This window comes from Hermetia illucens, chromosome 6, assembly GCF_905115235.1.
Source record: "Hermetia illucens chromosome 6, iHerIll2.2.curated.20191125, whole genome shotgun sequence".
Taxonomy (NCBI): domain Eukaryota; kingdom Metazoa; phylum Arthropoda; class Insecta; order Diptera; family Stratiomyidae; genus Hermetia; species Hermetia illucens.
The window spans coordinates 84,215,756-84,228,751 of NC_051854.1; the positions used below are offsets into that span (position 1 = coordinate 84,215,756).

General features: G+C 43.8%; 1 protein-coding gene across 1 annotated transcript in view; it reads right to left on the reverse strand.

The window, feature by feature from the left end:
• Positions 1 to 12,996, reverse strand: part of LOC119659189 (mucin-5AC) — a 257,852-nt gene that overhangs the window by 205,965 nt on the left and 38,891 nt on the right. The gene's annotated exons all lie outside the window — the stretch shown is intronic.

Consider the following 12,996-nt stretch of genomic DNA (forward strand, 5'->3'; position numbering starts at 1 on the left):
GAGTGCGTAAAACCAGCAGTCACCGAGGAGAAGAGGGAAATATGTAGCAGATCTTCGAGGTTCCGATTGCATCCCTAACGAAGCTTGAAGACTGGTAATGAAGATTAGGGTCGACTTCGAGCCGTGCCAAAAGGAAGCAATATCCCCTGTTAGTGGAAAAACCAAAAGTGGTTGTTGCTTCCCAAACCCAATCAGTCAAGTGAGATAGCTCGATCTGCCTGTTAGATACAAGGGGAAGATAAGGGAAAGATGCATCTACAACAGACCGCCAACCATCGCTCCAATGGATTGTTGGGGTTCCACTATGCATTTCGGCGCGCCAACGGTGTCCGGATAGCTCAGTGGTTAGAGCACTAGGCTGTCATACGGAAGGTCGCGGTTCAAATCTCACTGGTGGCAGTGGAATTTGCATCGTGATTTGACGTCGGATACCAGTCGACTCAGCTGTGAATGAGTACCTGAGTCAAATCAGGGTAATAATCTCGGGCGAGCGCAATGCTGACCACATTGCCTCCTAGTGTACCGTTACGGTCTTGAATGAAGTGCTCTAACACACTTCAAGGCCCTGATCCAATATGGGTTGTTGCGCCAACGATTATTATTATTATTATTAACGGTGGATGCAATAAGCATGGTGCTGAATCTTGTCAAAGATGCGATATGTTCGGGAGACTTCGGTGTCGTGTTGGCATTGGATATCAATTCATTCAACTCCGTCAATTGAGATCGAATTAAACGAGCGTTGGCTGACATAGGTGGTCCCGTTTATTTAGTAAATCTGGTCGAAAGTTACCTCTTAGACAGAACACTCTGGTACGAAACAGATGAGGGTCCCAAAGAGCGGTGGTACCACAGAGCTCGGTATTAGGTCTTCTGTTGTGGAATGTAGTATGTACTGTGGTGCTTGCTCTTCCCATCTCAGAAGAGATTAAGATTATCGACTTCGCAGATGACCTGGCTGTTGGTGTTATAGCAAAACACATAGAGAAAGAAACAGTTTATGCGACGGAGAGCCGTTTTGACCTTGGTGGAATAAGAAAACTGAAGCGGTCTTAACAACAAATTGTACAAAGGAGAACATTATGAAAGCGGATATCAGTGGATATATATATACGGTTGTGTCAAATCCTGCTATCAAATATTTGGGTACAGGGTACACCTAGAGTATGCACCTTGATAGATAGGTAGTGGTGCAAAAATGTTGCGGAATTTTGGCGGGAGATTGCTTCTAGTCGGAGTAGTATGATCCATTCTGCTTTACGCATAACTTGTGTGGGCACAGAAGGACACAGGTGAATTCAACTTACCGGTTGATGACTCTGAGGGTTACCGCCGGTTTTAAAACCAGATCAGTAAACCAATACTGATAGCCCCACGTATGATGCCAGTCGACATAGTAGAGAAACGGATGAGTGTGGTTAGACGTATGGAGAGGGATACAAAACGCAGAAATGCGACAAGGGTCATATGATCCATAGCAGCATAGATGGGATGAGTCTGCGAGAGTCATATGATCTATGGCAACATAGATTGGATGAGTCTGCTAAGGATTACTGGACACATAGGCTCATTCTCAACATTAGAGTGTGACTTGAGTGGAAACACGGTAAGAACAACCACCGAATTACCTAGTTCCTTACGGGAAACAGATATGCTACAGGCAGTATCTGCATCGCTTTGGTTTGGACGATTCACCTAATTGTTCTGATTGCGATGACATAGTGAAGGATGTGCTGTGAGAGAAGAAACCTCACCCTCAGGCCAGAGAATATAGTTCCGGAGACCCTGAAGCCGAAGGAGAACTGGCTTACGGTTTCATTTGTAATCGCATAATTAAGGAACAAACTGGTGAAGGAAGCAGGAAAGGAAGAAAAGAAGGGAACAGATGTACGAGTGCCTAAAGGCAAACTTACCCCGCGGCCTGGTTGGAAAGAACGTGCTCTAAGGTTTTTACACCTCCTTGTATAAACAGAAAAAATTCTACAAATAGCTTTATATAATAATAATGAAGATATTGTCGGAATGTAGTTCTACAAATTCTCCTTAGCCAGGATGGATCTACGAATATGCGGTTGGCCTGGTTTCTTGGCGGTTGGCGGCCTGGTTTCTTGGCGGTTGGCTTCTCTGAGGATCCACCTGCTTTACCTTTACATCATTTAGCTTTCCCCTTTTTAACGTTTAAAAGCATTGGACTTATCCACATTAACTTCTGAAATTACATTGCTAGTTTTCTGGGAAGCTAGCAAGGATTAATTGAAAGTCGCTGGAGTTAAACGAATATTGTCAGAGTAACGAAGATCAAGCCAAGTTTTAATTGCAAATATAGCTTTAGATCAGTGGTAGCGCTAGTGGTTTTTCGCATCTCTAGGACGACTTTTTCTTACAATGTTACTAGATTGTGAAAGTTATACTCACGAATTGCAATTTTTACATAAACTCAGTGAACCCACCTGAAAAATAAAAAAAAAAAAATGAAATTAATAACAAAATTGATGCTTTACTTGTTTTATTTTGACGTAATTTTAAAGCGGCTGAATCAATTTGGAGCCAATTGCTCTATAAGCGAGGTTGTAAGCACTGAACAAGGGAGCAACTGGCACTGCGTTGATAATAGACATTACCTGGCGAGTTATTGAACGCTAAACGCATAGCGACCATCAAACCATACTCCCGTTTAGTAAAATGGAGGACACGAGAATAGGGTATCTGGGAGACATAAAGTCAAGTCGGAAGAAGCAGTGAAGTTCAAAGACAATTGACGCACAAATGTTAGAGAGATATTTAAGGAAGGTTACATAACAACAGATAGACAAAAAACAACTTCAACTTCAACAATTGTCAGAAGTCTTAGAAATAACACTCTCAGAATAGTGACAAAATCAGACAACTGCTTACGAAAAGCCTGTGAACAAGAGAAAATTACCAATTCGTGGATGATGAGCAGAAAACCGCGCAGAGATAGGCGGCTTGCAAAGCTTGACGGAAAGAGCTGCCGAAGGTAATCCGTAAGAGCAAAAGAAATTCCTTCAAGGAACTATGCGAAGAGACCGACATCAACTCATAAGGAGGAGCCTATAGACCAAGCTGAGCTGAAAGGAAGTGAGGATCCGAAAATCAACTACCTAACTTTATTGCCAAGAGTAATGGTTACTCGGTTTCCGCAGCAAAGCAAATACGCTATTGCGATCGAAAAAGAGCATCCGCCAACAGATATTCCAGATATAGTAGAGAAGAAGTTTCCCATTATCTGCAAAGTGTTAGAGGCTAACAAAGCACCCAGGCTGGAGTACAGGACATGGTTTTGAAGGCGGCGATAAAATAAGGCAGGCGTGATTCATTTCCACTTTTAATACTTGTTGGGAAGAGGGCATCTTCCCAACTCAGTGCAAAAATCATATGATGGTGCTGCTACCAAGGAATGGTTGTTTACTGGACCGTCTGGGAAAGCTATTAGAGCGCATTACATTCAATGGGTTGCCCCCAACTGTGGAGGAAGTGGGGGGTAAGTGCACACTAAAGTACTGTTTTCGCGCGGTCAACGGTGGATGCTATAAACACAGTATTCAATCTGGCTGCATCTGCAAGTATAAGGTGACAGGGCGGTGCCAAAAAATTCTGTGTTATTATCACCGACAATGAAAGGAAAGCTTTCAATTCAGAGCACGCATGGACATGTGCTACGCATCAAATTACAGTGACGCATCAAACAAACCTATTGACTAGATTGATGACATTGTAATTTCGGTAGTAGACAAACATCTTGAGTATGTTGTTTGGGTATGTGAGACATCAGTCAGGCTGATCAAGGAACGGTGGGTAAAAATTGGCAGAATACAAGATTCACTAGCCAACAGTCGCAAGTTGAAGGAATTGCTGAGGTTTCGTATGGAACAGTCCAAGCCTCTCATTAAATACCTCGATGTTATGCTGGATCATCAATTAATCTTCAAAGGACACTTGTGCTACGCGGGCGAGAAAGTAAAAACAGTTGTAGCTGCGCCGACTGGCATAATGCCCAATATTGGATGAGCTAAACCATCGAAGAGGCTGTTGCTAGCCAGAGTGTGCTCATCCACTCTGCTGTACGCAGCACCAGTCGGACGAGAACCCTTAATGTCAAAGTGTACTGGAGGGAATAATCTGCAGTATGTCCTCTGAGGGTGCTAATAGTTGCTAACGCATTCCAAACAACGTCAGATGAAGCAGCTTCGGTAGTTGCGGGAATGGTGCCTATTGATATTTTGGTTGTGGAGAGTAAGATCAGATCGACGAGGGGAGGAGATAACGTGCATAGTCAGCTTGTGGCAAGAACATTGGGATAGTTCTCACAATGAATGATGGACGTATAGGCCATATTTCAAATATCCAGCGTTGAATGGTTGGTGGATATCGGATAGTTTTGAACATTAGCATTTTGCCTTCTGTCCTGAATATCTAAACGAACACAGGCGACCGGAGCACATACTATTCATTTGCGCGAGATTTGCTCGTGAGAGAGAATAGCTTGAACTACTCCTGTGGAAACCCTCGCAAGTGGAGGCGATTATTCCACAAATACTCGAATCACAAGAAGTGTGGAATGCAGCTGTATTCAGGCGGAGCTTCTAAGGTTAAAGTGCTTACAAAAACACGATAGGGAGGGACCAATTGTCACTAAAGAAGTAAGTTGATCGCCCCGCAATGTAATGTCCATAGTTCTGTGCGGCATAGCGGGTGAGGAGAGGTGGTTTTAGAACGTAAAAGTCCGAGATTGTGGTTTTCAATGTTTTTCATCCCTATAAACAAGTCGGGAAACCGGAAGCTAGACGCTTCAGGTATGAAAGGTTTTCTGTATTTCTTTTATAAAGAGTTTTGAGTGTGCATTTTTCCCATTAGCATGTAGCATGTAAAATATGCATATATTATGTGGAAATAGCTACTTTCAAGTGATATTGACATTCATAGTCTAGAATTTGCAGAGGAGCGACAGTTTTGACCTAGTAATAATAGTGCGATTTTCACCAAATTTGGCAAGGTCGTAGCCATTGCTGCAATTTTGTGATTCTAGGGTGAACTTAAGGTGAGTTTTCCTGTCAATTACTAAAAATTATAGTAATGTAGTATTATTAACTTTATTTGAACAGGTATCGGTATAGAAAATATTTCGGAGCCTAGGTACCATATAGTGGCAGCCGCCTGATTTTTTCAGATTTTTTGGTTGGGTAGTTTCTGAGAATGGTTTAGTTAAAAAAATGACCACTTTCAACACCCCGCACTCCCCACCTTTTCAACGAAAGTCAAAACTAAGACCGGCTCCAAAAAATACTATCCGAGACCTTTAATTTGATACCCCACATGACTATATTTGACGAAAAAAAAATTTACACCCCCCTTTTGCATGTATAGGGACTCCCCCCTTAAATTCGTCGTAAAAGGATGTAAATCACTATATGCGTGAGCGCTCACAGTTTCCACCTTGCTACCAAATTTGGTGTCAATCGCTATAACCCTCTCCGAGAAAAATGCGTGTGACGGACAGACAGACAGACGAACAGACAGACAGACGACCTTAAAAAGGGGCAGACAAACAGACAGGCAGTAAAGCGATTTTAAGATTTTAAGACTTTGAAAATTAATGAGCCTAGTTGGGTTTCGAACGAAGGAGAACCATCAACATATGATGGCATGTGGCGACATTGATTTCTGCATATGCCTCAAGAAGATTTTCAATCTGGGAAACATTCATGTAGACAACCTGCAGTCGGATAATGTTGGCATGCCCATATATAGTAACTTAGTGATGATCAAACCTATATTTTAATGCGCTCATTGAATCCTTCAAATAGTTTCATTTTAATTTTGATGAGAGTCGCGTAGTTATAAATATCTAGTACTCTGTTCCTGTTAAGTGCTGAAGTAACCAATTTAGAAACTAGAGAAATGTTCAACAATTACCCTTAAACATTTTTGGAGTGGAAAAAAGAATCAGGAAAACAGAAATACTATAAAGGTCAGCAGTTAGGGTCGCAAACAGTTTTTCTCTAATCCCTAGTTAACTCCCTTTATATGTAGCAATAAGTGCTACTTATTGAAATTCAAATGAATTACGTTATTATAAATTTCGAATCATCTCCCAATAAAATCACAAAAATTAGAAAATAAGCAATCAAAATATAAGACCTCATCACCACCATGAGCTTGCTAGATGCACATATTACATCAATTCCCAAGGCAGTTTTCTCATAGAAGCGTTTTCTCGCATTACTTCACAATATCATGGAGCCGATCTCGTAAGGAACCGTTCCGTAAATAATGACCTACTATTTTCGTATCACTTATATAATTCGCTTCCTAACAATTGACGTATGGTATGTGGTTGTCTTAGACTTTGCAAGTCAAAATAATTGTAATGACTTACACCTCTCCCTCATATGTACATGCATACATTATTATTGTTATTCCATACTCCGAACAAGAATAGGCGTAAAGCATGCCTATACCGTCGCACAAGAAGTTCCCTGCCGTGGTGATACACTATCTTCGAGCAATTGGAATTTCATAGTATCTTGAGGCTATTATCATTAGGTGAATGTTTCAGTTTGGATTTTCAAACGTCTTTAGTGGAAACGAAATATAAACAGATTTTTGTTGGTGCCGAAAATGACAGAGAGTATACGAAACTCCAGATTGGATGAATGGTCTTGCGGTGAAGTATCTGTTTTACGACCGCATAGGACTGTTTTGATGGCTTTCATCAGACTCAATCATAGAAAAATCATTAACAGCGGGTTTACTTGTACATACTCATATGTAACAATATCCAATTCAGCCTCTAGAGGGTCTTGTCTATTGATACTCTCTCTACTTTACCGGGAAGCTGAAGACGCTTGAAAATGTATCTTTATGTGAAACTTCAGATTCGAGCAATTTTCAGAGACAAAGGCACGTGTCTGGAGGGATCGAGATTAGTTTCATGTTTGATTCAAATTGATATGTAACAGTTAAAATTGATGTGAAGAAGCTAATGTTAACAAAGCAAGTTGTAGGAAGCGTAGAAATAAGGATGACTTGAAACAAGTTGTATTTTGTGCTTTTGTAGTATGGGAAGAAGCTAGTAGCAATTATTGACTTAATAAATTTAACTTTCTTTTGGTTATGCTTTCAATTTAATATAATAATATGCTTATTTCGTAAAATATACTTTTATGCAACAGCAAATGATGAGTGGCAGGTAGTGTTCATTTAATTTATTCCCAATATCCTATACCTTGATTAACAATTTCCGGGCTAAATATGAACAATATTCACTACAATTTGAAGAGTAAAATCTGAATTATTTGAGCACTCATGAAGCACCCAGTGGATAAGGTAATAGACTTTCTAAACAACCAGGTAAGACGAAGTACACGGTAGCAACGTCAGCGCGAGAAGCCAAAGAACCAACAACTTCGAATCGTACTGGTCAAATGGGAACAATAAAGATAGGAGGCTACAGCTTGGAGACCGTTGATAATTTCTATCTAGGTTCGGAAATCATAACCGATAACAATTATGACGACAAAATCTGGCAGCCAACAGAGCCTATTTCAGCTTAGGAAAACTGTTTCGCTCGAAACGTCCCACCATAGAGTCAAAGTTCTTACTGTAGAAGACAATGACCTTGCCAGTCCTTATGTATTCAGCGCGTTCGAAAGAAGAATCCGCCGATGAATTTGTGGCCCCCTACCCGAGGACGGACGACTCCGTAGCCTCTAGGGTAGGTACGTAGGTATCAGTGGCCGCTCCGAGGAGCCCAATTAGCGCTTTGGTGCGCCGTTTTGATGCCACAAACTCCTGAGACCGTGACTGTTGTTATGGGAGCAGCGAAGCAGAGTCCAGTCGGCTCGTATCTTCAGAGCCAGCCCGTAGCATTCACGAAGGAAAGCAGCTCTCCGACCCTGCAGCTAGAAATCTCTCTGAGGTCCCCAAAGAATGGTTTACCCAGTGTCCGCAGTCTGACTCTAGCCAGAGCTGGGCAATCGCAGAGAAAATGCATCAGGGTTTCCCTTCCTTCTCCGCAGCTTCGGCAATGCGAGTTGTAGGGCGCCCCGTGCAGACCGCCGTAATCTTGAATGCATTTGCACGCGTGTGGCACACGTGATCGGGCTATGTTATAAACGATCCAAATTCTCCTTGACTTGGCACAGCTTGTAAGCCTTCGCCATCTCAGCCCCGCGGCTGCTAGGTAGTACGAGTAGACTCCGCCCCCGACAGCCGCCAGCGGAACACCGACTGTATTCGCCGAGGGACTGCCAAGAGCAGAGCCTTGCCTGGCCAATCCGTCAGCCCGCTCATTCCCCTCTATGTTCCTATGCCCGGGAACCCACAGGAGAGTGACCTTGAGCGTGCCGCCCAGATGGTTGAGCGCATCTCCGCACTGCCCCACCAGCCGGGAAGATGTCGTCGTTGAATACAATGCCTTGATTGCCGCTTGGCTGTCGGTCAGGATGGCTATGTTACGCTTGGGGCTCGAATCACGCTCCAGCCATCGACAGACTTCCAATATCGCCAGTACTTCCCAGGCGAAACCTAGGAAACCATACGACTTGAATACACCGTGTGTATTCGAGAAAACCCCCGCGCCGACTCCGCAAGACATCTTTGATCCGTCCATAAAGAATACCGTGTCATAGTCTTGCAACACGCCGCCGGTCTTCTACTTTGCCCTGGTTGGAAGGTCCACAGCAAAGTTTCTCGTGAAGTTCAGCTTACGTGTGACGTAGTCCGTGGAGGATGCCCAGATTTCTCGAGGTATTTCATCTAGGATGTTGCTGTGGCCATAGGACTTTGCTGTCCAGCATCCGGACTCACGTAGTCTGACGACACTACGGCAACATATTTGATGTGGAGGTCTAGAGGGAGGATATGCAGGAGTACATTGAGAGCATCTGCCGGGCAGGACTGCAGAGCCCCCGTAGCACCTGCACACGTGGTTCTTTGAATCCTATTAAGCTTCGTTCTATTGTATTTTTTCCTCAAAGCCTGCCACCATACAATAGAGCCGTACGTCAGGATCGGACGCACTACAACGGTGTACATCCAGAGAACCATCCTCGACCGGAGACCCCATTTCTTTGCAAAGGTTCTCTTGCAGGCATAGAAGGCTATACAGGCCTTCTTAACCCTCAGTTCTATGTTCAACCTCCAATTTAGCTTAGGATCTAGGATTACACCCAGATACTTTACATTAAAGGAAAGAACCAATCCTTGTTCATTCAGCCGTGGTAGATGGAATTCAGGTGTCCTTGTCTTGGTGGTGAATAGCATCAGTTGCGTTTTGATTGGGTTTATGCTGAGTCCGCATCTTGCGGCCCACAGGCACACCATTCGCAACGCTCCTTCCATGATGTCGCTCATAATGGACAGAAACATCCCTGATACTAATATCACCAAGTCGTCGGCATACGCCACCACCTTCACCCCGCTGCTGTCTAATGTACGTAAAATTTTGTCCATTACTATTAACCAGAGCACCGGTAAGATAGCGTCACCCTGGAGCGTGCCTCTGTTCACAGTTCTGGTCAAGTGGTTGCCTCCCAGATCGGACTGGATTATCCTGGTACTCAGCATGGATATAATCCAATGCGTGAGATACCTCTCCAATCCAATACCGGTCAAGGCTTCCTTGATGGCGTTGGTACTGACGTTGTTGAAAGCTCCCTCTATATCCAAGAAGGCAGCAAAGGTATACTGCTTGTACTGCAGCGACCGCTCAACCGTGCCAATTACCTCGTGGAGGGCGGTATCTGTGGATTTTCCTTTGAGGTAGGCATGCTGGGACTTAGAGAAAGGCGTTCTCTCCATAATCGTCCTTATGTGAATGTCCAGGACGCGTTCTAGGGTCTTCAGCACGAAAGAGGTCAGGCTGATTGGTCGGAAGTTCTTCGCGGACTCATGACCGCGCCTGCCCGCTTTCGGTATGAAAACCACTCGTGCGCGCCTCCAGGACTGCGGTACGTATCCAGTGATGCAGTTCCGGTAAATCTCAACAAGCCACGGCACAACCCTTTCCTGCTGCTTCTGTAGCATCACTGGCATTATGCCATCTGGGCCTGGAGATTTGTATGCGGAGAAGCTGTTCCTATCCCCGGTAATTACCGATTTGATAGTCTCGCATAACTGGGGTTGCCGGAAACTCTCCAATCACGGTTCTGACTCACAGTCCTCCTCGCTGGAGAGAAAGTGCGTTTGAACCAGCAGCTCCAAGATTTCGCTAGAAGATTCCGTCCAGGAGCTGTAGCCCCTATAACGATGAAATTTATGAACATACCATGACCGTCAGGTTATGGATGAAATCGTTGCGCTGGCGTGTCACCCGATCTGTATCGATGAGGATGATTCAGCCCGAAAAGTCTATAAGGCAATATACTCTTTTTTTTTATCGTTTATGCCATTCGTCGTGATAGGTTGAACCATATTATTTCATCAAAGCCCTGATCTGGATGTAATCGTGAAGCCTTCAAATCACCATCCAGCACCACGGTTGTTTTGGCCTGCCATTTGGTCGCTGACAATCAACTTCGATCTTCAGACCAATTTGATGAGCGAATTTTTATTAGCGCGAATTACATGAATATACCATGGAAGACGCGTCTCTCACAATTTTTTCACAATCGGTGTAACCCCCGTGTATTCCTCAGAGACTTGGGTTCTTAGCAAGAAGAATTGCAAAATCTTGGCCGCGTTCAAGGGATGAATTCTCCGAATAATTTTCGACCCCCCTACATGAGGATGGACGATTCCGTAGCCCACAATGACGAAATCTATGAGCGATACCATGACTGTCTGGTTGTGGATAAAATCCGGCTCAATAGGTTACGGTGGGCGGATCACTTAATCCGTATGGATGAGGATGATCCCACCCGGAAAGTCTATAAGGGCAATATCTATGGTAGAGAAAGAAGACGAGGCTGACCCTGCCTAAGATGGAGCGATGGCGTAGGCCAGGACGCCAGACAGCTTTTAGGGATATCGAATTGGTGGACCTCGGCGCAAAACCGGGATGTCTGGAGTTTCTTATTAAGGCAGGCCTAGACCGGATACCGGTTGTTGCGCCGTTGATGATGATGATGGTGTAACCCCATATCAATCGCGGATATCCTTATTTCGGATTAGATCGTGGCGGGTCACGCCACTTTACCAACCCGACGACTTCGTCTGCATTACCAGAAGACGCCGTTCATTGTCTTTTATAGTCGGCCAATACTTAGAACCATAAAGAGCGACTGGACGGATGACATTGCGATAAATTTTAGATTTGAAACATTTGCTGGTACGTTCATCCAGGTTCACGCTAATGCGTGAAGCAATGTCATAATGCAGTTCCCCATTGGCTGATAGTAGGTATCCAAATTGCTTAGTTTTGGGCAGGCCGCAGCCATTGACAATAATATTGCCTGCTTCATGGAGATCGGTGGTCAAAAAATCAGCTTTATTAAGATTCAATCTGAGACCGTGTTGTGTGAGTCGATTACTCCTTTTTTGGACAAGTTGCTCAAGATCACTTTTCCTATGAGACGCCAGAAAAGGATCATCTGCATAAAGCAGTGTATGGGACGCTGGACTTTGGATGTCCCGTGTGATAGTGTCCATAGCAAAAACAAGGAGGAGTGTTGAGAGGGCGCTTCCTACATGAACACCAACAGAGACACGAAGCTGTTTTGATACACCCGCCACACTTCGAAATTCACTTTTCGAATCACGGTCGAGCAATTTAACTCAGCGCACGAGTTCTTCTGGTGCTAGGTATTGTCGTAGAGCATACCAGGTAAGTTCATGTGGCACACAGCCAAACGTTTTCTTGAGATCCAGAAATGCAATGTAAAGAAGTCGATAGGTAACCGCGTAGCGTATATTGCGTCAGTAGTTCCGCAGTTCTTGACAAACCTGGCGTAATTCACTGTTATTTGAACGATTTTGTAAATACGGCTATCAAAAATGCGTTCAAAAATCTTCATAGTATGGAACAGCAATGGGATCGGATGGTAATTTGAAAATTCTACTGGACAACCTTTCTTTTTCCACATTGGAACTGTGGTACTTTCTTGCCGGTCAGATGGTTTTAAGCCTTCCTGAATAACCCGACTGAAGAATTCCTTGAGCCACAATGTTGGGTCCCAGCTCTCCGTTTTACAGAGCTCGAATGTTATGTCGTCAGGTCCTGTTGCTTTCCCCAATTTCATTAGCGTTAATGGCACATTTCTGAGTAGATACTAATGTAGTATCAAAATAGTTTTATAAAGCAATACGTTGAAGATCAAACCCCTTCAGACGCCTGTCTTACGTTGCTAGAGTAGTATGGCACTAAGTGTCGGATAACGAATAATTGATAACAGCTGAGAAATGGTTTCCGCTTAGAATTTCGAGAGGGGCTGATTTGTTTCCACAGTAGGCTCTAATTGCCGGCTCTAGAAAATAGAGTCACATGGAAAATCGCTGAAATTCAAGGCGCCATAGAAAAAGTTGTTGCTACTGTGAACTTTCAAAGGCAGCAAAGGGTAGAAGGCATTATAGCTTCTGAAGCTTTTTTGGACGGAAAGAGGGAAATGTTTGGATCGAGTTTAGAAACGATCGCTAATTAGACGACATGAACACTTTAATAATTTTTATGAAACTTAAACCTGCTTCATGAGTAGCCAGACTTAGCGCACCAGCATGGGTTAAATGAAATATCGAAGAGTATGAAGAGTTTGGGTATGCTCAAGAACACTTGCAGCGACCTGGATCATCCTGGAAAACAGTTGAAGAGACGGGCGCTGCAAACAGTTGCCGGACGTCGACTCTCAGCACGAGTACTTAACCAGCGGGTACTACAACTATAATAAATAGCCAAGTTATACCAAGCCTAATGCGAATTATTCGTTCAACATTTGAGTCTGCTTCCCCCATTAGAAGAGGAACTAGCAATGGAGCCGATTCAAGAAGAGAGCCCACTGAGGCAATTCAACGTTATCCAAGAAAAATTGAACCATATTTTCC